This window comes from Giraffa tippelskirchi, chromosome 11 (genome assembly GCF_054371585.1).
Source record: "Giraffa tippelskirchi isolate mGirTip1 chromosome 11, T2T-mGirTip1v1.2.pri, whole genome shotgun sequence".
In the NCBI taxonomy this organism is placed as follows: Eukaryota; Metazoa; Chordata; class Mammalia; order Artiodactyla; family Giraffidae; genus Giraffa; species Giraffa tippelskirchi.
Genome location: NC_137285.1, coordinates 24,908,119 through 24,931,545, shown reverse-complemented (window position 1 = coordinate 24,931,545; position 23,427 = coordinate 24,908,119). Strand labels below are relative to the sequence as shown.

Here is a 23,427-nt window from a genome sequence, read left to right as displayed (position 1 = left end):
ATGGTGTTGCAAGAGTTGAACATGACTTAGCAACTAAACCACCACCACCACCCATAGAACGGAGTAGCTGCAGCAGAGACCGTGTGGTCTGCATTGCCAAAAATATTTATTATCTTAACCCCAACAGAGAACACTTGCCCAGCCCTGAACTAAACACTGGGAAGACAGCAATGAGCACAAGTGAAAAACAAAAATCCCAGACAAAACTCACTGTCTTTGCAGAAGCACTGGTTGGGTGGGAGAGACTGTCAACAAGAGACATGAGAAAAGAGCATCATGTCTTCAGTGAGGAGGAGGGCTTGGTGGGGAGCAGATGGGAATGACACATGGAAGTTGTCATTTTCAGCATGGTGGTTGGGGAAAGAGAGACATCCGTACAGACCCACCAGGGGTGAGGGGAATCTTAGGCAGGGCTCAGACAAGAGAGTCCAGAGAAATGGAAGAGGAATGCGGAGCCCTCTGCAGGGAGCATGCCCGGCCTCTTGGAGGAGTGGAGGCTACTGCGTCAGGAGGGGAATGGAGGGATGGGGAGTGGACAAAGGCCCAAAGCAAGTGGCAAGGGCCTCAACCCCGAGGCCCAGAGCCTGTGAGCACTGTCAGGATTTGAACTTCTCTCTGGATCAATAGAGAGCCATTGAGGATTTTTTTAAAATAATAATTTATTGAGGTGAGATTCATATAGCATGAAATTAACCATTTTAAAGGAAACAGTTCATTGGTATTTAGTATATTCACAATGTCGTGCAACCACCACTTTAGTTCCAAAGCATTACCATCATCTTCAAGGGAAATTGCACATATTAAACAGTTCCTTCGGATGCCTCCTCCCCCAGATGCCAGTCACTGTCAACCTGCTGTCTCCATGGACTCACCTATTCTGAATATTTCATACAAATGGAATCATATAATATGCAACTGTCTGTGACTGGCTGCTTTCATTAGCATGATGTTTTTGAGGTTCATCCATGTTGTCAAGGAAATCAGTCATTTGTTCCTTTTTATGGCTGAATAATATTCCACCATGGGAATATACAGAATCTGCTTATTCATTCATCTGTTGATGGACACAGGCAATTTTCATCCTTTAGCTACTGTGAACATTGCTGCTCTGAACACATGTGTGCACTTGTTTGAGTGTGGAAGGGTTTTGAGTGAAGAAGTGGCATTTTCTAATTTGCATCATAGTAGGAGCACTGTAGCTACTGTGTTGGAAAGAAACTGAGAGAGGAACCAGGGTACCTGGTTAGTCTGGGGAGAGGCCCCGAGGCTAGACCAGTGGTGGCAGAAGGCAAGTATGGCAGAAGGCTGGGTGTAATCTGAAAATCTGCTGATGGATTCCATGAGTGCATGAGAGGGAGTGAGGTGGATGATGCTGGGGTTTGGGGGCCAAGCTAAGGGAAGGACCAGGTTACTGGTTCTAGGATGGGGATGGAGAGAGGGGAAAGGGGAAGATGATGAGTTTTGGGGGGCATGTAAATTTTGAGAGGTATATTAGGCATCTCAGTGGGGATATCAAGGGGGCAGCTGCACAAATAAGTCTGAGAGGTAAATTTGGAGTCATCAGCAAATAAATCTGGGCAAAATCAACCTGGGGCAAAGTACATCCTTTCCAGAGTGCACAGACCAAGTCAAACCCCGGGATTGTCTCTGTGCTTCTCCTTTGGGTGCATTCTCTGGTTTTTAATGAAGTGTTTAAGAGCATGAGCTATGGACCTCGATGGCAAGGGTTCAGTTCTAGTTTGGTGACTTGAAAGCTTTGTGGTCTTTGAGAAATGACTCACCCTCTCTGTTACCTCTGTCCTCATTTGCAAAATGGGAGTTACAGTGGGACCTGCCTCATAGGGTTGTTCTGAGGATTCACGGAGCACATACGTGTAAAGTGCTGTGAGCAATATTTGACACCTAGTAAGTACAACATAAAGATGTTATCAATCATGAATATTCTTTAATCTGACCCTGAGCTCCATGAGCACAAAGACCAGTATCTTCTTTTTTTTCAATGCTGCATCTCCATTGCCTAGCACCAGGTCTGGCACACCCGACCTCAAGTTGATGCTTAAACAGCTTCAGAAGGACAGACAGATGGCCGCCCCTTCCCCCTGGGGGAATGAAGAGTGTGGAGAGAAGGGCTACCAGAGCCAGGCCTGGAAGGCCAGGTGCAGTCCCTGAGGGAAGCCTGGCAGAGGCAGCAGTGTGGTCAGAGGACAGAAAGGAGGGGTGGGTGCAGCCAGGTATCACCAGGCTGAATGGCAGCTAGAAATCGAGCCATGAAGCATCTATATATCAAAATGCAGGGACTGTACTTTATAAGGGGCAGGGAGCCATGGAAAAGGTTTACAGAGGGGTTGGACATCTTGAAGATTGAGAGAGGTGGGGGGGCAATCAATTTGAGGAACTCCTCGTATGTTAAAAAAAAAAAGCAAACAAATGTTCAGGGTTGCAAAAACCTTGTCAGCCCTGCCAGGGTGTGACTCTCCTATGCACCTAAGAGGCCGAAGGGCAGAGGGAGTGAGTCACCCAGCAGTGGTGTAAAATCACTTTAGACTCCACCAGGGCTTCTTATCTGATCCAGGAACATCAAAATGATCTGTAAACATTTCCTCAATTCTCTCAAGGATGCAATACTACCCTTGGAGATGCCTAGGGTAAGTTAATTATTTATGTATAGCAGAGACTGGGGCCAGGGCTTACTTCTTGTAGAATCTAGTTAAGAAGGAAAGAATGGGAATTTACCGGCAGTCTAGTGGTTAAGACTCTGCACTCCCACTGAAGGGGTTGCAGGTTTGATCTCTGGCTGGGGAACTTAAGATCCTACATGTCATGTGGCTTAGTAAAAATTTTAAAGAAAAGAATTAAAGTGATGAAAAGAGGATGGAATAAAAAGTTGGAATAGAATAGACAGTATCAGAGTCCATGGCACATTAATAGAACAGATTTTAAAAAATAGAACAGGATTGGATAAAGTAAATTAGAGTAAGATCAACACAACAGAAGAGAATTGATCAGAAAGTATTGTAGTGCATAATACTTGCCAAGTGTAACAGCTGATGAGGTGTCTGTTTCATTTGATGCATGTGGACCATGATATAGGATGAATTCCTTTCTCTGCTGTGACAAAGTCTGACCTTAACTCCTAGACCCACTCTCCCCTAAATATATGAGAAGTCTCATCACTTATCTCTTCTGTTTCTCAGACTCCTCATAAGAAGGGGGATCATACTTGTACCAACCCCAAAAGGTTCTGAAGACAACGCAGTGAAGCAAGGTCTTAAGATGAAGCTCAACAGGTGATAACAAACATCAGCCATGGGTTTTGAAGATAAGTCAATTCTTTAAATGTTTAAATCTTTTCAAGTGTTTTCTTCCTCAGCAGCTGTGAACCTAATCAGGGGAGGGAAATCATGGGGTTTCTGAGGCCTATAAGGGGCTGGATTAAAATGTGAAGAACCAGAGGCAAGGTGACTCCAGAGACTGCTGTTGTGGGATTTCCAGGAAGAAGTAACACAGGCCTGCCTTGGGAGGATGCCACGTTAGTGGAGAAAGTGTGAGACCAGTGTCAGTAAGGCTGAGATGTGCGAAGTGGGAGAGGAAGTTTACCAGTCTGGATTCTGTCACTCGGAATGGAAACACCTCCAGATATCTTGAGCAGAAAAGGATTGAACATAGGAGACTGTGCTCTTGCAAACTCATTGGAAGGCCTAGTGGGTGGTTTCCTCCAGAGCTGCAGCACGGACCCACCTGGAGACTGTCACCTTTCCCACAGTCAGGAAGATGGGTGTCTGAAGTCACCCCTAGGTCTGGTCACATACTAAAGGCATACACTCTGGCTACCAGAGGGATCATCACCATCACCACCAACATCCTCACCATCATCACCACCAGCACCACCACCATCACCACCACCAACATCCTCTCCATCATCATCACCATCTTCACCATAATCATCCTCTCCATCATCATTACCATCATCACCATCACCATCATCACAACCACCACCATCACCATCACCAGCATCATCACCATCATCATTATCTTTGTGCAGTATACAACCTGCTCAACGGGACATAGCTGAAGATCCAGCAGAAGACTCTACACTGGTCTGTGGTCAGTGGGGATTTGGACTAAACCAAGGAATCTGAACCATTCTCAGTACATGAAGTGCACCATCCAGTATAGAAGCGGTGCCAGAGTAATGAAAAAAGTCAAGTGACTCTGGTTTTTCTTGCGCATCTGTGCCTTCTGTGGGCCAACAAGGAAGCTACACATTGAGCTCGTTGCAGACCCCTTTCTGGGTTTGAGGACCTCAGTGGTTCACCATTCTGGCAGAACAGTAGAAATACCTAAGAGCCTTTAAAAAATACTGATAACCAAATTCCACCAAAAACCAAGTGAAACTGAATTTTTGGAGATGTGACCCGAGTATGTTCTCTTGTGAAATCACCTCCACGGGGTGCTCACGGGCACCCAGGTCAGAGAACTACCTTGGCCGTGGCTCCCCCCGCCCCATCATCCTCTGCTGAAGTGTGATTCAGCGTCCAAGCTGGCAGGCAGCCAGGCTGTGGGCGAGCACTGTTGCGTGCTCCTGTGAGCCAGCGCCCGCGTCTCTCAGACCCAGAGAGCTACAGTCGTGGGTCAGACAGCAGACATACTCTGAATTTCAGTAGATTTGCCAAGTTGCCCTAAAGCAGCTCTGGCTAATTTACCCTCCCACCAATGAGAATGTCTCCCCAACACGTTCCCTCATACTTGATAGTATCAAACTTTAATTTTTTGGCCAATCCGATGAGAAAAAAGAAATGGCACCAGTTAAAAAAGAATGATGCAGACTTTACATACCAGTTTGGCGAGATCTCTGAGATAAATCGTTGAGTGAATGAGACAAGTTGCAGGATGTAGAACAACACGGTGCAGACGGATGGAAACAAGAAACAAGAGGATCAGCTGTATCACTCCAGTCACACGTACCACTCGCCCGCAGAGGGACAGAAAGCTCCTTTGGGGAGAGGGCAGGGGGACCAAGGGGGAGGGGGTGTGGCCAAGCGGGACCACCTGTGCCTGGAAAGATTTCACTTTATATCATCAGAGATTCATTTTTCAAAAGCTTAAGGAAAACTGTATATATATATACACACACATACATATATAGAGAGTACTATATATATACACATACTATGTATAGTATAATACATACATATATAGTATATATATACATGTATATATACGTACTGCTGCTAAGTCACCTCAGTCGTGTCCAGCTCTGTGCGACCCCATAGACGGCAGCCCACCAGGCTCCGCCGTCCCTGGGATTCTCCAGGCAAGAACACTGGAGTAGGTTGCCATTTCCTTCTCCAATGCATGAAAGTGAAAAGTGAAAGTGAAGTCGCTCAGTCGTGTCCAACTCTTAGCGACCCCATGGTCTGCAGCCTACCAGGCTCCTGCGTCCATGGGATTTTCCAGGCAAGAGTACTGGAGTGGGGTGCCATTGCCTTCTCCAATATATACGTACACATGTGTGTATATATATATATATATATATATATATATATATATATACATATATATATAGGTAGATGGATAGATAGGCTTCCTGATAGCTCAGAGAGTAAAGAATCCACCTGCAATGCAGGAGACACATGAGATGTAGTTTCTATACCTGGGTCAGGAAGCTCCCCTGGAAGAGGAAATGACAACCAGTATAGTTGAATACTCCAGTGTTCTTGTCAGAAAAATCCCATGGACAGAGGAGTCTGATGGGCTACAGTCCATGGGGTCACAAAAAGTTGGACAGGACTGAGTGACTAAGCATGTAAGTGTGTGTGTGTGTGTGTGTGTGTGTGGAAGAGAGAGAGAAAATGTAGTAAGATGTTAAGTAAGATGTTACCGTGTAGCGTACCTAAATAAAGCGTATCCAGAAATTCTCTGTACGGTTCTTACAATTTTTCCATAAGCCTGAAAGTATGTCAACATTCAACATTACAGGGGCTTCCCTGGTGGCTCAGTGGTAAAGAATCTGCCTGCCAGTGCAGGACACAAGGGCTCGATCCCTGGTCTGGGAAGATTCCACATGCCTCAGAGCATCTAAGCCTGTGTGCCACAACTATTGAGCCTGTGCTCTAGAGCCCGGGAATCACAACTCCAGAGACCACGTGCTGCCACTACTAAAGCCTGCATGCCAAGAGCCTGCGCTCCACAGCAAGAGATGCCGCTGCAATGGGAAGCCAGTGCACCGCAAGGAAGAGTAGCCCTCGCTCGCCGCAAGCCAAAAATGAATAAAGAAATAAAACTGTTTTTAAAAATTCAACATTACAAAAAGCCTTAAAGGGATAAAGCAGCCTGAGGAAGGGGGGCTGGTGGGCAGTCCACAGAGAATGAGGGACCGACCAGGCCAATCCACACCTCAGCCCCGCCCGGGTCCATCCTCCCGACCGGCCCCCAGAAGACGGACAGGGACTTCCTCTTCAAAGACCATCCTGCTTAAACCAGAACGCCTCCGGGATAAGTTCAAAGCGACAGTGGGGCAGGGCTGTTTGGTGCCAGTGTTTGGCCTGGGGATTTGAGCGGATTACCCAACCCTGTGTTGCAGGCGGCGGGGTGATGGGGCCTCAGGTGCGAGAGGCCTTTGATGACGGTGAGCTCTTTGGAGGCCCAAGCAAATTGAGGACAAACCAGCTGGGCTGCCCAGGAGGGGGCCGGCTGTTGACCCTTTCTTTCCTGTCTTAGGAAAACAAATACTTGATATTCCACAGGCTGAGTAAACTCATTAAAAGGATCTTGAACTTTCTGCCTTTTTTATGAAGCCCTTGGAAGCTTCTCCACTAGCTTCCAGGGAGGCTGGAGCCGTCCTTGGATCTGTGGCTGCCCCTTCCAACTGGTCCCTGGGAGTGCAGACCTCAGCCACGAATCCCTGCCCGCAGACACATGGCTGATGGGGGCCATGCCTTTCCTGCTCCTAATCTACCTTGTTCCGGAGTCCAGGTCAATTCAGACACTACCTGGAGGGATCCAGGCCTTAGAAATATCCACTTTCTTGCCTTGCCTGCTTCAATGGCAGGAGCAAGACAGGCCTGCACGCCCGTGTCCTTGACAGAATCTCTCCTTGGAAATGCTGATACGAATGTCGTGCTGGTGACTTTGGGTGGAGGTTGTACCTTGGAAGCTTCTTTTTCTCTCAAGGTCTCCGGTTCCTTCATCTTCCTCGTCCCTCATCCCTTCTCTGCTTCTGCATTCAACCCCAGCCACAAAAGATGCCCCCAAGGATGGACCACTCATCATGAATGTCAGCCAGAATTACCCTCACCCCATATTTCCATGCAATTTCTATCAACTGTGAGCTCTGGGGGCAGTTGAAATGCAGGCCAAGATGGGGCAGCATCAGCTGTTGAGGATTTGAGGTGCAGAGGTGCAGAGAATGTGGAGGTCACGGCTCTGGCAAGAGAGGCAGGGAGAAGGGGCCGGAGACAAGGCTGACAGAAAAAGGAAAACCTGAACTCTAGCTGGCTTCTGAGCCTGTGTGTTCCCAAGTGTTGGACAAATCAGCATCATGTGCCTGTGTGTGTGAGGGTGTGTGTGTGTGTGAGGGTGTGTGTGTGTGTGAGGGTGTGTGTGTGTGTGAGGGTGTGTGTGAGTGTGTGTGTGTAAGAGTGTGTGTGTGAAGGTGTGTGTGTGTGAGGGTGTGTGTGTGAGGGTGTGTGTGTGTGAGGGTGTGTGTGCATACATGTGCATATGCCTGTGTGTCTATGCATGTACTTAGTTGCTCAGTCGTGTATGACTCTTTGCGACCCCATGGACTATAGCCCGCCAGGCTCTTCTGTCCATGGAATTTTTCAAGCAAGAATATTGGAATATGTTGCCATTTCCTACTCCAGGCGATCTTCCCCACCCAGGAGCAAGGCAGTAGAACCCCGAACCGTGTCTCCGCAGGTGGTGCTAGTGGTAACGAATCCGCCTGCCAATGTATGAGACAGAAGAGACACGGGTTCGATCCCTGGGTCAGAAAGATTCCTTGGAGAAAGGAGTGGCACCCCACTCCAGTATTCTTGCCTAGCAAATCCCATGGACAGAGGAGCCTGGTGAGCTAGAATCCATGAGGTCTCAAAGAATCAGACAGGACTGAGCACGCACACACCCTAACTGAGCACGCACACACACACCCTGAGCATGCACACCCCCTAACTGAGCACGCACACACCCTAACTGAGCACACACACACCCTAACTGAGCACGCACACCCTAACTGAGCGCCCACACCCCCTAACTGAGCATGCACACACCCTAACTGAGCACGCACACCCTAACTGAGCGCACACACCCTAATTGAGCACGCACACACCCTAACTGAGCACGCACACCCTAACTGAGCATGCACACACCCTGAGCACGCACACATCCTAACTGAGCCTGCACACACCCTGAGCACGCACACCCTAACTGAGCGCCCACACCCCCTAACTGAACGCACACACCCTAACTGAGCACGCACACACCCTAACTGAGCACCCATACCCCCTAACTGAGCGCCCACACCCCCTAACTGAGAACACATACACCCTAACTGAGCACGCACACCTTAACTGAGTACGCACACCCTAACTGAGCGCGCGCACACCCTAACTGAGCGCACACACCCCCTAACTGAGAACGCATACACCCTAACTGAGCACGCACACCCTAACTGAGCACTCACACCTTAACTGAGCACGCACATCTTAACTGAGCACGCACACCCCCTAACTGAGCACTCACACACCCTACCTGAGCACACACACCCTAACTGAGCATGCACACACACTATGCATGTGTCTCTCAGCCCAGAACTCCAGCACAGGAAGTGGATGTACTGGAATCGCCCCACTTGGGGTGAGGGTTCCTGGTCTTCTCCAGCAGCTCCAGTGCACCCTTGGTTTTCTGTGGATCACTCCTTTAAGTACAGGACCAGATTACTTTGTGGCTCTTTTCCCGTGGTAACATTCTCTGAGCTTCTGAGAGAAGGGTGGGGTTTTGAGGCACGTGGGCTCACTTGGGACACTCTGGTTCCACGAGGCCGGGAATGGCCATGGGTTAATGGAGTGCATATCACGAGAGAGATGCCGGATGGGAGCCAGGGATGCAGCATGACTCAGCCTGGGGGGCTCTGGAGACTGCTCAGAGCAGTTCCAAGAACCAACAGACACATTTTCAGGAATATTGCACTCCATTTGTTAAGCACAGTTTAGCTCAGTTCAGTTGCTCTGTCATGTCCGACTCTTTGTGACCCCATGGTCTGCAGCACGCCAGGCCTCCCTGTCCATCACCAACTCCCGGAGCTTGCTCACACTCACATCCATTGAGTTGGTGATGCCCTACAACCATCTCATCCCCTGCTGTCCCCTTCTCCTCCTGCCTTCAATCGTTCCCAGCACCAGGGTCTTTTCCAATGAGTCAGTTCTTCACATCAGGTGGCCAAAGTACTGGAGTTTCAGCGTCAGCATCAGTCCTTCCAATAAATATTCAGGACTGATTTCCTTTAGTATTTACTGGTTAAGCACAGTTCTTATTAATTAAAAACAAGGAGGACTTCCCTGGCAGTCCAAAGCTAAGACTCCACACTCCCAGTGGAGGGGGCCTAGGCGCCATCCCTGTTCAGAGAACTAGACCCCATCAGCTGCAACTAAGACCTGGCACAGCCAAATAAATATTTTTTAAAAAGGCAATAAAATATAAATAAAAAATACTTTTTAAAAGCAGAAGCAGAAAAAGACGACATCTCATTAAAAAAAAAACGATATTAACTTATAATTAAATGAATTCTGTTTTCACTGAAGGTGACCAATATAGAAACTTATCAGCTCCTAACTATTTTGCTACGTTTTCCTACTATCGGCTCTCTCGAGGTGATTTCTGTCCATTGAATCCATGTGGTGAAATTAAAGCTGAAGCTGTGCTTTTGAAAACCTCCTCCTAATTCTCATTCAGTGATGTCTCAGCGGTTAGACTGAAATTGGCCATGGTGGGAATATTTACACCACTTGTGTGCGTGCTAAGTCGTTTCAGTTACGTCCAATTCTTACAACCCCATGGACTGTAGCCCGCCAGGCTCCTCTGCCCATGGGATTCTCCAGGCAAGAATACTGGAGTGGACTGTAGCCCCCAGGTGCACCTGAGGTCAGCAAAGAGCCAGATAAGGCAGTAGCTCAGAGCCCTGTGGCTTTGCCAGGTCACTTAACCTCTCTGCACTCTGTCCCTTTCTCTGGAAACTTTCGCACTTTCGGAAAGGACTTAGAACAGAGCCCGGGAGGTGTGGGTTCTCCCGGATGTTCCCTGCTGTGAATAGGCTAGTCCTCTGCTTCGCCAGGTCCTAGAAGGGAAACAGGAGTCAGGTAGGCAGGGGATTGATGCTGTTGTTAACACCACTACGCTAGTCCCCTTTGTAGAAAACGAAAGGAAATACAGGCAGACCTCACTTGGTGAATTTCACAAATAGCGTGTTTTTTACAAACTGAAGGTCTGTGATCACCTCTACGTCGAAAAGTTTATCGGTGCCGTATCTCTAACAGCTTCTGCTCACTTCATGTCTTTGTCACGTTTTTGGTGATTCTCTCAGTATTTTAAACTTTCATGACACCGATCTGTGATCACTGTGATTACTGTAACTAGTTGAAGATTCAGAGACTAGTTAGCATTTTTTAGCAATAAGTGATTTTTAAATTAAGGAATGTGCACTGTTTCTGTAAGATATAGGGCTCTGCCATACTGTGCCTGGCTGTGCTTAGTCGCTCAGTCGTATCTGACTCTTTGCGACCCCGTGGACCATCGTCTGCCAGGCTACTCTGTCCATAGGGATTCTCCAGGCTAGAATACTGGAGTGGGTTGCCACGCCCGCCTCCAGGGGATTTTCCCAACTCAGGCATTGAACCCAAGTCTCCTGCATTGCAGGGGGATTCTTTACCATCTGAGCCACCAGGGAAGCCCAAGATATAGGACTGTTACCCTACAGTCTAGGGTAAACACAAGTTTGACAAGCACAGGGAAATCAAAAAAAATGCGTGACTCAGTTTATGGCAGTAGACTGAAAATGAGTCTCCACTATCTCCAAGGTTGGCCTGTGTAAACAAAACTTTTTTCTTTGATGGAAAAAAAAAAGCTCACTGGAGTACATGTTCATGGTGGGCTTCCCGGAAGAGAAAGTAAGGTGGCAACCAGGAGCTGCAAATTCAGAAGCTTGCAGGCAACAAGCAGGTATGAACTCCTGCAGATGAAGCAGAGTAGGACGACGGGCTCATATCCCGGGGAGAAGGTGAGCCCTTGTCCAGAGTACGGCCTCTGCTCAGCTCGCTCCGCTGCTGGGTGGTGGGACACCAGCTCATCTCACCAGGTCTCTGATTTTCCCAGCCCACAGGACTTTGGTGAGTGTGTGTGGAATCTCCCAGCTTGTGACTGTTGACAACGCACACAACTGTTAGCACTCCGTGGACCACAATAGAAGCCTCTGTGGGTAAGTGCATCCTGCAGAACCAACATTGCCAGAGCTGGTCTAATAGAATTTGCCAGGTGAGAAGGTAGTAAACAGACCGGAAAAGGGCAGGTTCAAAGGCCCTGGGGAGGAGGAGGAGCAGCCACGGTGACCCCATGTAGATCTCCATTCACTCAATTAACTGAGCATCTGACAATTTCTTTTCCTAATGTAACTGTGGAAGAAGTGATGGTTTTGACTGCATTTTACGACTATATCCTAATTGTCTAACTAAAAATATATGGCACTTAATATTTTAAATTGCAAAATTAGGTTTTACCTGGAAAATAAACCCTTAGTTATGTTCTAGAATAGGTAGCTTCCTATCAGCTTAAAATAAGTGGAGCTTATGTTTGGAAAATGCTGTGATAAAACCACATTCATCTACTACACCTAACAACAAACGGAGTTAACCACTGAAAACAAAACCAAAAACAAATGAAAAGCTGACTTTGCATATAGTAGTGTCTACTCACTGTGGATCTTTTCCAACAGTTGCACGACTACTGCTATTTCCTAAAGATAGAGATTGAACCCTTACATAGTAAATAGTCATTCTCACCCATTGAGACTAGAAAAAAATTGTTTATTCAACTCTGTAGGTTCTGCCCGCTATTTAGGAGGCTTTGTGTGTGTGTGTGTGTGTGCATATGCATGCCTGTGTGCCTTGTGTCCATCTGTGTCCTTGTGTTATATGTGCATGCGTGCCTGTCAAGTGTGAACGTGTATATGAGCATTCATGTGTGCATTGTGTGCAAGCGTGTATGCACCTATGAGTGGATGCGTGTGTGTTATCTGCACGTGTGAACATGTGCACGTGTGTGAACATGCATATGTGCTCATGCGTGTGCATGCACATGTGTGTACATGGGAGGTCATGTGGGGATGGGTGATCTCCTAACAACAGCCCCTCCAGGTCTTTCTGGCATGTCCGGCTCTGCCGCAGATGCTTCTCTTGGGCGCTGGTAACCCTGGACGTCAGGCTGCAGTGTTCCTTTGGAGCCAGCTGTTGGGTGGAAGGGATTCCTGGGCTGGGGTGAGTCAGCAGAGATGGGAGTACAGAGGAGATCTCTGAGGGTGGAGACAGCAAGGGACTACAGGAGCTTGTCTGGGCGTCACGGAATGGGACGCTGAGCACCAGGGTTTGGTAAGCTTCCAGAGTCTGGTTCGGGGAACAAAGGGAGCAGAGTGGGAAAAAGCAAGTTTCACAAGTTTCTGCTGTGGCTCCCGCTGCCAACTTTTGTGTAACTCGTGCAAATTCTGCCACCTGGTGGTATGTTTGAGACACTGCCAGAGGCCAGAGCTGACGACGCTCTCCGTGCCATGCATACCTGCCTGTGTGCTAAGTCGCTTCAGTCGCATCCGGTTCTTTGCAACCCTCTAGACTGTAGCCCCGCCAGCCTCCTCTGTCCGTGGGGTTCTCTGGGAAAGACTGGAGTGGGTTGTCATGCCCTCTTCCAGGGGATCTTCCGGACCCAGGGATCGAACCCCCATCTCTTCCATCTCCTGCATTGGCAGGCAGGTTCTTTAGCATTGGCGCCACCTGGGAAGCCCTCTCCTTGCCATCCCTGATGGGAAAATCCTCTTCCTCTGGCTGTGGGCTCTCCCAGGAGGCTGCTGGGATCTTCTTGGACCTCTGATGAGCCATGTTTCTTTGTGTTTTTGTGGATTTCATGTTTAGGAGGCAAGTGACAGAGTTCAGAGAAAGTGAACAGGCATGTTTATCAGACCTGTTCTGAGCTGGGCATGTTCCCAGACAGCTGAACATAGAGATCTGGGATGTGCGTGCTGACTCTGGGGCCAGAGCCTAAATCCTCACTTCCGTAGTTCTGTGTCCTGGAGACAAATTGTCCTTGCCTCTCTCTGCCTCATAGAAGACAATGAGTTCATCTGCCATGCTGAGTTCAGAGTCAGGTTCTTAGTTTTAATGACTGTTCATCTTTATGAGGACTCTGAGTGGTTATACTCACACTCCCATTTTACAGATGAGGAAACTGAGTCCTAGAGAGATCCAGTAAGTTGCCTAAGTTCACACTGTTGGGTTGACTGCAGAGTCAGGATGGCAACCCAGGGATTCTGATACTAACTGCTTTTTCTCTCTAACTTTCTCCATCAGGTTCACATCCACATATTTTTCTTTAGACTGAATTTTCTTCCATTGTCCCTATGCTGTCACCCTGTGTTTGACACCAGAATGAAAATGCTGTGAATTCCATGAAGGCCAAGGTCATTGTGCAATATTCTTGCTGGAAAATGTTTAATAACAGGCTCTCTGGGGGAAATAATATATTTATGGATATATTTATATATGTGTGTGTGTGTGTGAGAGAGAGAGGGAGAGAAAGAGAAAATGAAAGTGTTAGTTGCTCCTTCATGTCTGATTCTTTGTGACCCCATGGACTGTAGACCACCAGGCTCCTGTCCATGGGATTCTCCAAACAAGAATACTAGAGTGGGTAGCCATTTCCTACTCCAGGGGATCTTCCCCACCCAGAGATTGAACACATCTCCTGCATTTCAGGCATATTCTTTACCATCTGAACCACTAGAGAAGCCTCTGTGTGTGTGTATACACATTCATATTTGTGTGTATTTTACAGACATATATATATACATACATTTATATATGTTATATACATCATGCATATACACATTATACACATAAATAATACTTTTACAGATGTAATAGGTGTGTAGCATACAATTTACAATTTACAAGCAATAAAAGATACATCTTATTCTTATAAATTTCATTAAAAACAATTAACTCTCATAGAATTCTTCTTTTCATTTTCACCAGACTCCTGAGTCCCTCGCCGGCCTCTGGTTGTGACTGAGGAAGTGTGCTTCCAGTGGAGCCCTGGTGTTTTCCTTTACATGAGTGAGTACAGTGAGTGTGAAACAGGGGGTTGTACTCCAGGCTTGCTCCAGGGGCTGGAGGCTTGGAACTCAGGATCTAAAGGGATGCCTGGTTTGCGGGGGAGGGAGAGCTCCCCGGGGCCCCAGCCTGATGGAGGTCCCGATCCAATGCCAGGCTGGCCAGGCACCCGCCTGTTTGCTGCCACGTTCCCAACTGACTCTCTCAAAATGCCCCTCCCACTGGCTTCGTCCACCTTCTCTGCTTCCCCGTTCCTTCCAGGGCGACCGGGCTATTCTTGAGTCTGTTAATGAGCAGACACTGGGAACCATTTGGGGAGGATCCCTGTGGATCAATGTCTGGAGGTCTGGGTACCATTAACTCCCCTCAGGGAAGCCTGGGCGCACAACCATCAGACAACCATCTGCCCTGACAGACTGAGTCCCCCAGGCAAGCAGGCAAGTGGGAAAGAGCAGCTGTCTGTCCATTCTCTGAAGTCAGCGGACCCCCCTGCATCCCCGGCTCCAAATAAGACCTCTGATTCTTCAGTTGTTGATCCGCCTGGTCCAAAGGCCCGTGGACCCAATTCCCCTCACCCACCTCCGCAGGCTGGGCGGCCCAGCTCCTGCTCTGGTCTTTTCTCCGCTTCCCCATGTCTGCTGGGCTCCTTTCAGCCCCCGGGTCTCTGTGTGTGTGCGGTGCCATCTGCGGGTCCACTAGTCCCCACCCCATAGAATAGCATCTCCTCATATGGAGTTCAGCCCAAGTGGAGACTCAAGGGGAGCCCCCCAAGGGGCCACAGTCATCTGGGGCTCCTCCCCTTCTTCCCATACATCCCAGGGCTGACCACGTGGAGGGCGACTAACTAGTTCACTTTCTGCCCCACCACCTCTCTGATGGAAGGAACTCAAAAACAGCCACCAAGTTGCTGTCGTCCTGGTGAATTTCCAGTGCCCGGAGCCCATCCGGCAGAGGTCACAGCGTCAGTGTAGGACCTCTGGCTTTTAGATGCCTGGTACCATGTAGGCTGCGCCACTCATTAACTTTGGGCATCTTATTAATGCCGTGAGCCCCCATGCACTCATCTGTAAGTGGAACTGACAGGAGACCCCTCGCCTGAGGCTGGGGTGAGGCTTAAGTGCACCTCCCCAGCCCAGGATGGAGCCTGGCCCGTGGTCAGTGCCCGTAAATGCCAGATGTTACAGTTTTTATTGTAAAGGAGCTCAATGCCGTCTTTTCTGAAGAATGGAATGGAAACCGTGTAATGTGAAATTCACTGTTTTAAAGTGAACAATGGCATTCAGTACATTTACAACCGCCATCGCCGACTATTTCCAAAACATTATCCCCATCCTTAAAGGAGACCTCCCAACCATTAGCAGCCACTCCCCACTGCTCTCTGCCCCCAGCCCCCGGCAACCGCCCATCTGCTTTCCGTCTCTGCGGATTAAGTGATCCCGGACACTCCATATAAACAGAATCATAAAATAGGTGGCCTTTTGCGTCTGGCTTTTTCCTCTTAACATAATGTTTTCAAGGTTTATCCGTCACATAGCAAGTATCAGGACAACGTTCCTTCCTCCAGTTAAATAAAGTCCCATTGGAGGAGTACATCACTGTTTATAACACAAATTGTTTCCACCTTTCGACTGTGGTGAAGTGTTGCTGTGAACATGTGGGTGCGCACATTTGCGTGAGTACCTGTTTTCAATTTGAGAGGATTATACTGGGAGTGGAGTCTTGGGGTCCGATGATAATTCTGTGTTAGTTTTTAAGAAACCACCAACTATATTCCACAGCGACTGCCCCGTCTCCCTTCCCACCAGCCACAGGAGGGTTCTAATTTCTCCAGAACCTTCTCCCAACGCTTCTTATTTTTCTTAAAAAAAAATTATAGGAACTTCCCCGATGGCTCAGATGGTAAAGAATCCGCCTGCAATACAAGAGACCTGGGTTCAATCCCTGGGTTGGGAAGATCCCCTGGAGAAGGGAAAGGCAACCCACTCCAGTATTATTGCCTGGAGAATCCCATGGACAGAGGAGCCTGATGGGCTACACTCAGTGGGGTCGAAAAGAATTGGACATAACTGAGAGACTAACACTTTCCCTTTCCCTGGATGTCCAGTGGTTAAGACTCTGCACTTCCACTTCGGGTTCCATCCCTGGTCAGGGAACTAAGATGCCACATGCCATGCAATGCAGCGAAAAAGAAAAAAAAAATTATAGGTGTCTTAGTGCAGCAGTCCCCAAACTTTTTGGAACCAGGAACCAGTTTTGTGGAAGACAATTTTTCCACAGACAGAGTCGGGGAGTGTTTCAGGATGATTCAAACAACAATGGAGTGCAGCTGTAATCAGTGGTTAATCAATGGTTTTGATTCGTATTTCCTTGATGACTTAATGATGCTGAGAATCTTTTCATGTGCTTACTGGCCATTTGTCCATCTTCATTGGAGAGAAGCTTATTCAATTCCTTTGCCCACTTTTAACTTGGGTTGTGTGTCTCTTGTTCAGCGCATCCTTATGGAGTGAATGAGCTGCTTTTGTTCTGCTGTTCACGTCAATCGCCCCTTAGATGCTACCCACAGGACTTCACTAAGTCCTGGTTCTCTGTTTCTTAAGTCACAACCCTAACTCCTGAGCCCCCCAGCCAGGGACTCCCATGACATATTGGCCAGTACAACGTTCCCTGTGAGGCAGAGAGTAGGTTACATGGTTATTAACATCACCTGTGTCTCCCTCCCCCAAAGCGGTGAAACAGTCTAATGACACCTTTCCTGCCAGGCTGTCATTATAATGGATCATATTAAGCCAGTTCCCAGATGTAGAATCAAGATACAGACTGCTTTAGAATGCCTTCCCATCCCAGTGGCGCTCATTAAATCATTAATATTTCTAAATGCTCCGAGATGCTCAGATGAAAGAAATAGCATCAGGCAAGCATGTTATTAACTAGATTATGACTTCCCGAGAGACTTTCTCATGTTTTCTCACTGATGGGGTAGGGGCGGTGAGATGCCCAGTCTGAAGGCTGCCTTACCTCTTGGGTTCCCATCAAGAAAGGATTTTGGGGGGCTTTCCTGGTGGCTCGGTGTAATGAATGCACCTGCCAATGCAGGAGACACAGGTTCAATCCCTGACCCAGGAAGATCCCACACACCACAGAGCAACTAAGCCCATGCGCCACAACTACTGAGCCCATGTGCCACAACTACTGAAGCCCACACACCCTAGACCCTGTGCTCCACAACAAGAGAAGCCACAATAATGAGAAGCCTGTGCACCCCAGCTAGAGAGTAGCCCCCACTCACCACAACTAGAGAAAAGCCCATGCAACAATGAAGACCCAGTACAGCCACAAATAAATAAATAATAATAAAATTCTTTTTTTCTTGTCTGACCCAAACAATCAAAGCTCTCCAATAGGACTGAGATCTGAGAAGTTCATTCCAGGTCACTCACCAGTTTGCATGAAAACAGACCTAGAGGACCTTACCTGCCAGGAGGCAGGTTCCCATCCTGCCTTCAGAACTCCACACCCATCCATCTCATGGGGTGAGTTCTTCTGAATACTTCATGGCAACTCTCCAAGGAACTCCTTGTCTTGATTCTTTTTATAATCTTCTCTCTTTGGACTTTAAAAGAGCACAGGAACTAGGGTGTTTGTTGACCTGGTGGGTATATGTATGGGTGTAATAACCACATCCTCTCCTTATGAAATTTGAGATGGAAATCAGTCAAGGTCCAGGTGAACATAAATTTATTGAACAGCTACTATGAGCCAGGCCCAGGAGATAGCATCAGGGATCAGACAGAGCCCTGTTATGCTCTCTGAATACTTATAGTCTGTAGGGAGGAGACAGATGACAAAGAATAAATACATGAATACATTTTAAAGATTGGTAGTGATGAGGGCCATGAAGGACCTGAAATGGAGCAGTGGGCAGAGGGGAACTAGAGGATGCACAATTACACAGAGGAGTCATGGAAGAGTTCTTGGAGGAGGAAGATGATTGAGCTGAGACCTATGATCATAAGAAAGGGCTCGTCAAGGCAAGATGTAGGGAAAAGCTTTCATGGGAGGAGGAAACAGCAAGTGCACAGATCCAGAAGCAGAAAGGAATTTGGTGAATTGAGGTAACAGGCAGAAGCCAATAGAGTCGCAGAATAGTGCATGAGTTGGAGACCTACGCAAGGACCACATTATACAGAGCATGGTGACATATTATGATTTTACTTAGTGTTATAAGAAGTGTATCAGTCAGTTTGGGCTGTGTAACAACCAAGCAATAAATCTCTCTGATTTCTAAGAACATATATAATTTTTCTTGCTCATATAGGGAGGTGACTAATCTCAGTTAGGCTAGGCTGGGATGAGCCCCAGACTGCAGGCTGTGGATTTGGGTCTTCCCTGGGATGAGCCCTGGCATTGTCTTCTCCTAGTGGGTGGCAGGAAAGCAGGGGCACATGCCAACTGTGTGACCCTATGAATCTTCTGCTTGCATCATATCTGCTCACATTCCATTGACTAAAGCAAGTCACATAACCAAGACCATGGATGAATGGATAAGCAAATATGGTCAGTTCATAAAATGGAATATGAACTCGATTTTAAAAAGGACCCTCAAAGTTCATTCATGTTGTACCATAGGTCTGCATATGTGATAAGACAATCACAAAAAATGAGTACTGTGTGACTCCACTCATGGGAGGTATGTAGTGTAGTCATATTCATAGAGACAAGAAGTAGGAATGTGGGTGCCAGGGGCTGGCAGAGGCGAGTGAAATAAAGGAGCAAGAAGTATAAAAAATACCCTGTCCCAAAGGAATGGAGTGATGAATTGTGGAACAACAACCTCATCAGAGGTATTCTAAACCTCACTCTTTAATCCATCCCAAGAGAAAGGCTTCCTGGCTTGGTGGTTCAGCCGACCCCGTTCATTCCTCAGTGCTGTGTTCTGCGCTTACATACTTGCATCCTCTCTTGTTGGCTATAAGTAGAGAAAAAATGCATTAAGCCGTTACTATATATGTGAGTGCATGTGAAGATTATCTTCTTTTTCTTTCTCTTTTTTAACTGAAGCATAATTAATTTACAATATTATATTAGTTTCAGGTATGCAATATAGTGGTTGAGTATTTTTACAGATTAGATTTCATTAGAAGTTATAATTATCTTATAATAACTAAAATAATTCTCTGTGCACAGGCTCTAACCCCCAGTGCTGTACAATGTATCCTTGTTGCTAATCTGTTTTACATATAGTGGTTTATGTCTCTTAATCCTTCTAATGTACCTGAGATGGAATGATACAGTAAATTCTCCATAATGATGGCAAATTATCCAAAAGTATCATTGGCTTGTGACACGTTTTTTGCAAATAAAATTTTTAATTTTTAATAAAATATACATCATGTATATTTCACCATTTTAATCATTTTTAAGTTCAATAGTGTTTACACTGTCCTGCAACCATCATGACCATCACCTCCAGACCTTTTCATCTTCCCAAATGGAAACTCTGTCTGTGTTAAATAGCAGCCCCCCTGCCCTTTCCCCCAGCCCGTGGCACACACCATCCTACCTCCTGTCTCTATGAATTTGACTACACTAAGGACCCCAAATGAGTAGAGTCATACAGTACTTGCTTTTTGTGATTGTCTAATCACCCATGCACACCTATGGTACAGCATAAATGAACCTTGAGGATGTCTTTAAGGTTGAGTCATACTCCATCGTATGGATGGACGATATTTTGCTTATCCATTCATCCATCAGTGGACACTAGGTTTGCTTGTGGCTATTGTGAGTGATGCTGCTATGAATCTCGATGAACAAATATCCCTTTGAATCTCTGCTTTCACTCTTTGTGCATATATACTCAGAAACAGAATTGCTGGATCATATGGCAACCCTGTTTAATTTTTGAGGACCCTCCATACTGTCTGCCACAGTGGCTGCACCAATTTACATTCCCACCAAAAGTCCCCAGGGGTTCCTATTTCCCCACATCCTCTCCAACAATTGCTATTTTCTGTTTTGTGTTTTTTTTTTTCCCATCATAGCCATTCTAATGGGTAGGATGCCTGATCCTTTTATAGGTCATTATTCTATTTTTCTTCCTTTTTGTTTACGGGAAATTGGATCCAAAATTCCAATAAATTTCCATGAAGATTTTTTTTATTGCCACCCTGTGCAGCATGTGGTATCTGTTAATAGTTCCCTGAACAGGAATCAAACCTGTGCCCCTGCAGTGGAAGCATTGAGTTTTAACCACTGGACGACCAGGGAAGTCCCTCCATGAAGAACGTTTATTAAAATTCCACGTATGGATTTCCCTGGTGGTACAGTGGATAAGAATCTGCCTGCCAATGCGGGGGACATGGGTTCAATTCCTGGTCTGGGAAGATTCCACATGCCACAGAGCAACTAAACCTGTGAGCCACAACTACTGAGTCTGTGCTCTAGAGCCCGAAGGCCACAACTATTGAGCCCAAGAGCTGTGGTTACTGAAGCCCATGTGCCTAGAGCCTGCGCTCCACAACAAGAGAAGCCACTGCAATGAGGACCCTGTGCACCACAGCGAAGAGTAGCCCCCGCTCGCTGCAACCAGAGAAAGCCCAGGAGAGAGCAACGAAGACCCAGTGCAATCAAAAACAAATCATTTTTTAAAAATCCCATGTAACGTTGTAGAAAAATAATTAGAACTTGCCAAGCACTCATGATCCCACCTGTGTGACACAACTTTGTCTTATTCTATATCTCACCTGTCTTTGCCTCCATGTAGCCACACCAATTACAATTCCTTCTCCCAGAAGATCTCCCCCAGATTTATTGTGACACAGAGAGGGAAGAGTGAAGCTTTTCTTTCCAGACAGATAATTCTTAAGAAGACACTCAGTTCAGCTCAGTTCAGTTGCTCAGTCATGTCCGACTCTTTGTGACCCTATGGACTGCAGCACTCCAGGCCTCCTTGTCCATCACCAACTCCCAGAGTTTACTCAAACTCATGTCCATTGAGTCGGTGATGCCGTGCAACCATCTCATCCTCTGTCGTCCCCTTCAATCTTTCCCAGCATCAGAGTTTTTCTAATGAGTCAGTTCTTCGCATCAGGTGGCCAAAGTATTGGAGTTTCAGCTTCAGCATCAGTCCTTCCAATGAATATTCAGGGCTGATCTTCTTTAAGATGGGCTGGTTGGATCTCCTTGCAGTCCAAGGGACTCTCAAGAGTCTTCTCCAACACCACAGTTTAAAAGCATCAGTTCTGCGGCGCTCAGCTTTCTTCACCGTCCAACTCTCACATCCATACATGACCACTGGAAAATCCATAGCTTTGACTAGATGGACCTTTGTTGGCAAAGTAATGTCTCTGCTTTTTAATATGCTATCTAGGTTGGTCGTAACTTTTCTTCCAAGGAGCAAGCATCTTTTAATTTCATGGCTGCAGTTACCATCTGCGGTGATTTTGGAGCCCAGAAAAATAAAGTCTGTCACTCTTTCCAATGTTTTCCCATCTATTTGCCATGAAGTGATGGGACCAGATGCCATGATCTTAGTTTTCTGAATGTTGAGCTTTAAGCCAACTTTTTCACTCTCCTCTTTCTCTTTCATCAAGAAGCTCTTTAGTTCTTCTTCACTTTCTGCCATAAGGGTGGTGTCATCTGCATATCTGAGGTTATTGATATTTCTCCCAGCAATCTTGATTCCAGCTTGTGCTTCATCCAGCCCAGCGTTTCTCATGATGTACTCTGCACATAAGTTAAACAAGCAGGGTGACAATATACAGCCTTAACGTACTCCTTTCCCTATTTGGAACCAGTCTGTTGATCCATGTCCTAACAGTTCTAACTGTTGCTTCCTGACCTGCTTACAGATTTCTCAAGAAGACACTACTATTTTGTTTACTGGATCCCTCCTTGTTCACCCATAGGAGGGAAAGAAATAGTACCTGGGGAAATTCATAATGTCCTGCAAAGTAAAAACACAAAATAAACACCCTCACTCCAAACACACAAAAAATCTTGAGGGCCTCACTGTGGGTTTCTATAAGGGGTCAGCTGCAGGCCAACTCCCCCAGCGTGGCCACCTCTACCCTGCCGACCTCCTTCCTCCCTGTGATCAGTGGATATGGGAGGGGATGCTCGGGGGGCGTCCTGCACCGCCGTGACCCTCCTCATGGGTAACTGCTCTTTGCACCCAGACTGAAGCTGAGCCGCAGGCAAGGATGCAGTTAACACAGGAAGCTGGCAGGCACTCTCAGCCTGGAGGGAAGCCAGCCACCAATCAGCCCCCTTGGCAGGAGGACGGGTCTCCCAGTGTGGGTCTGCGTGCCCCTCTGCCAGTGCCCGCGGTGCGCCTGCTCATGGAGAGCGGCCCTAATAGGCAGAGAGGATGCTCGCTGAATCAAGTGGCTGCCTTCGCCTTTCCCTCCATCGCCTCCCTTCAGAAAGGACCAGCTCTTCACGTTTGAGCCCGGGCCCCTCGGAACTCCCACCTCCGGAAGTGAGGGGGTGGGGATGAGACCGGAGGGCACAGACGCGGGAGGTTCTGTCCACAGTGTGAGCGCCTGAATGGGGCAAAGTCTGAGCTCCCCAGCCCCACGGTGGTTCATCGCTATTCATCTCGGGGTCTGCAGGGGAGAATTACCACGGGCTTTCTGAAGTTTCCTGGCAAAGAATTTCTTAGTTTTAATATCCGTACTCCGCCCCACATCCTCTCAGTGATAGATTGGGATGGAGATAATATTCCAAGAATCCTGGAATATTTTATAAATAAGGGCCGATTTAGGGAGATGCTTAAATACCTTTGATTCCCTGGTGGCTCAGACGACCAAGAATCTGCCTGCAATGCTGGAGACGAAAGAGACTCAGTCTTGATCCCTGGCTTGAGAAGATCCCCTGGGGGAGGAAATGATAACCCACTCCAGTATTCTTGCCTGGAGAATCCCATGGACAGAGGATCCTGGTGGGCTACAGTCCATGGGATCCCAAAGAATCGACATGACTGAGTGACTAACACTACACTACCACTTAGGGAGATGCAAGGACTGAGGTTTAGTAGATGTTAATTAATGTAAAGACA

The 23,427-nt window shown here is 47.2% G+C and overlaps 1 long non-coding RNA gene across 1 annotated transcript; it reads right to left on the bottom strand.

Moving 5' to 3' along the window:
- Positions 1-18,081: 18,081 nt before the first annotated feature.
- Positions 18,082-22,850, bottom strand: LOC145525835 (uncharacterized). The gene is made up of 2 exons (XR_014068438.1): positions 21,113-22,850; positions 18,082-19,335 (listed from the first exon to the last, which is right to left on the bottom strand). It is a non-coding gene; the product is annotated as an uncharacterized LOC145525835 (long non-coding RNA).
- Positions 22,851-23,427: the final 577 nt, after the last annotated feature.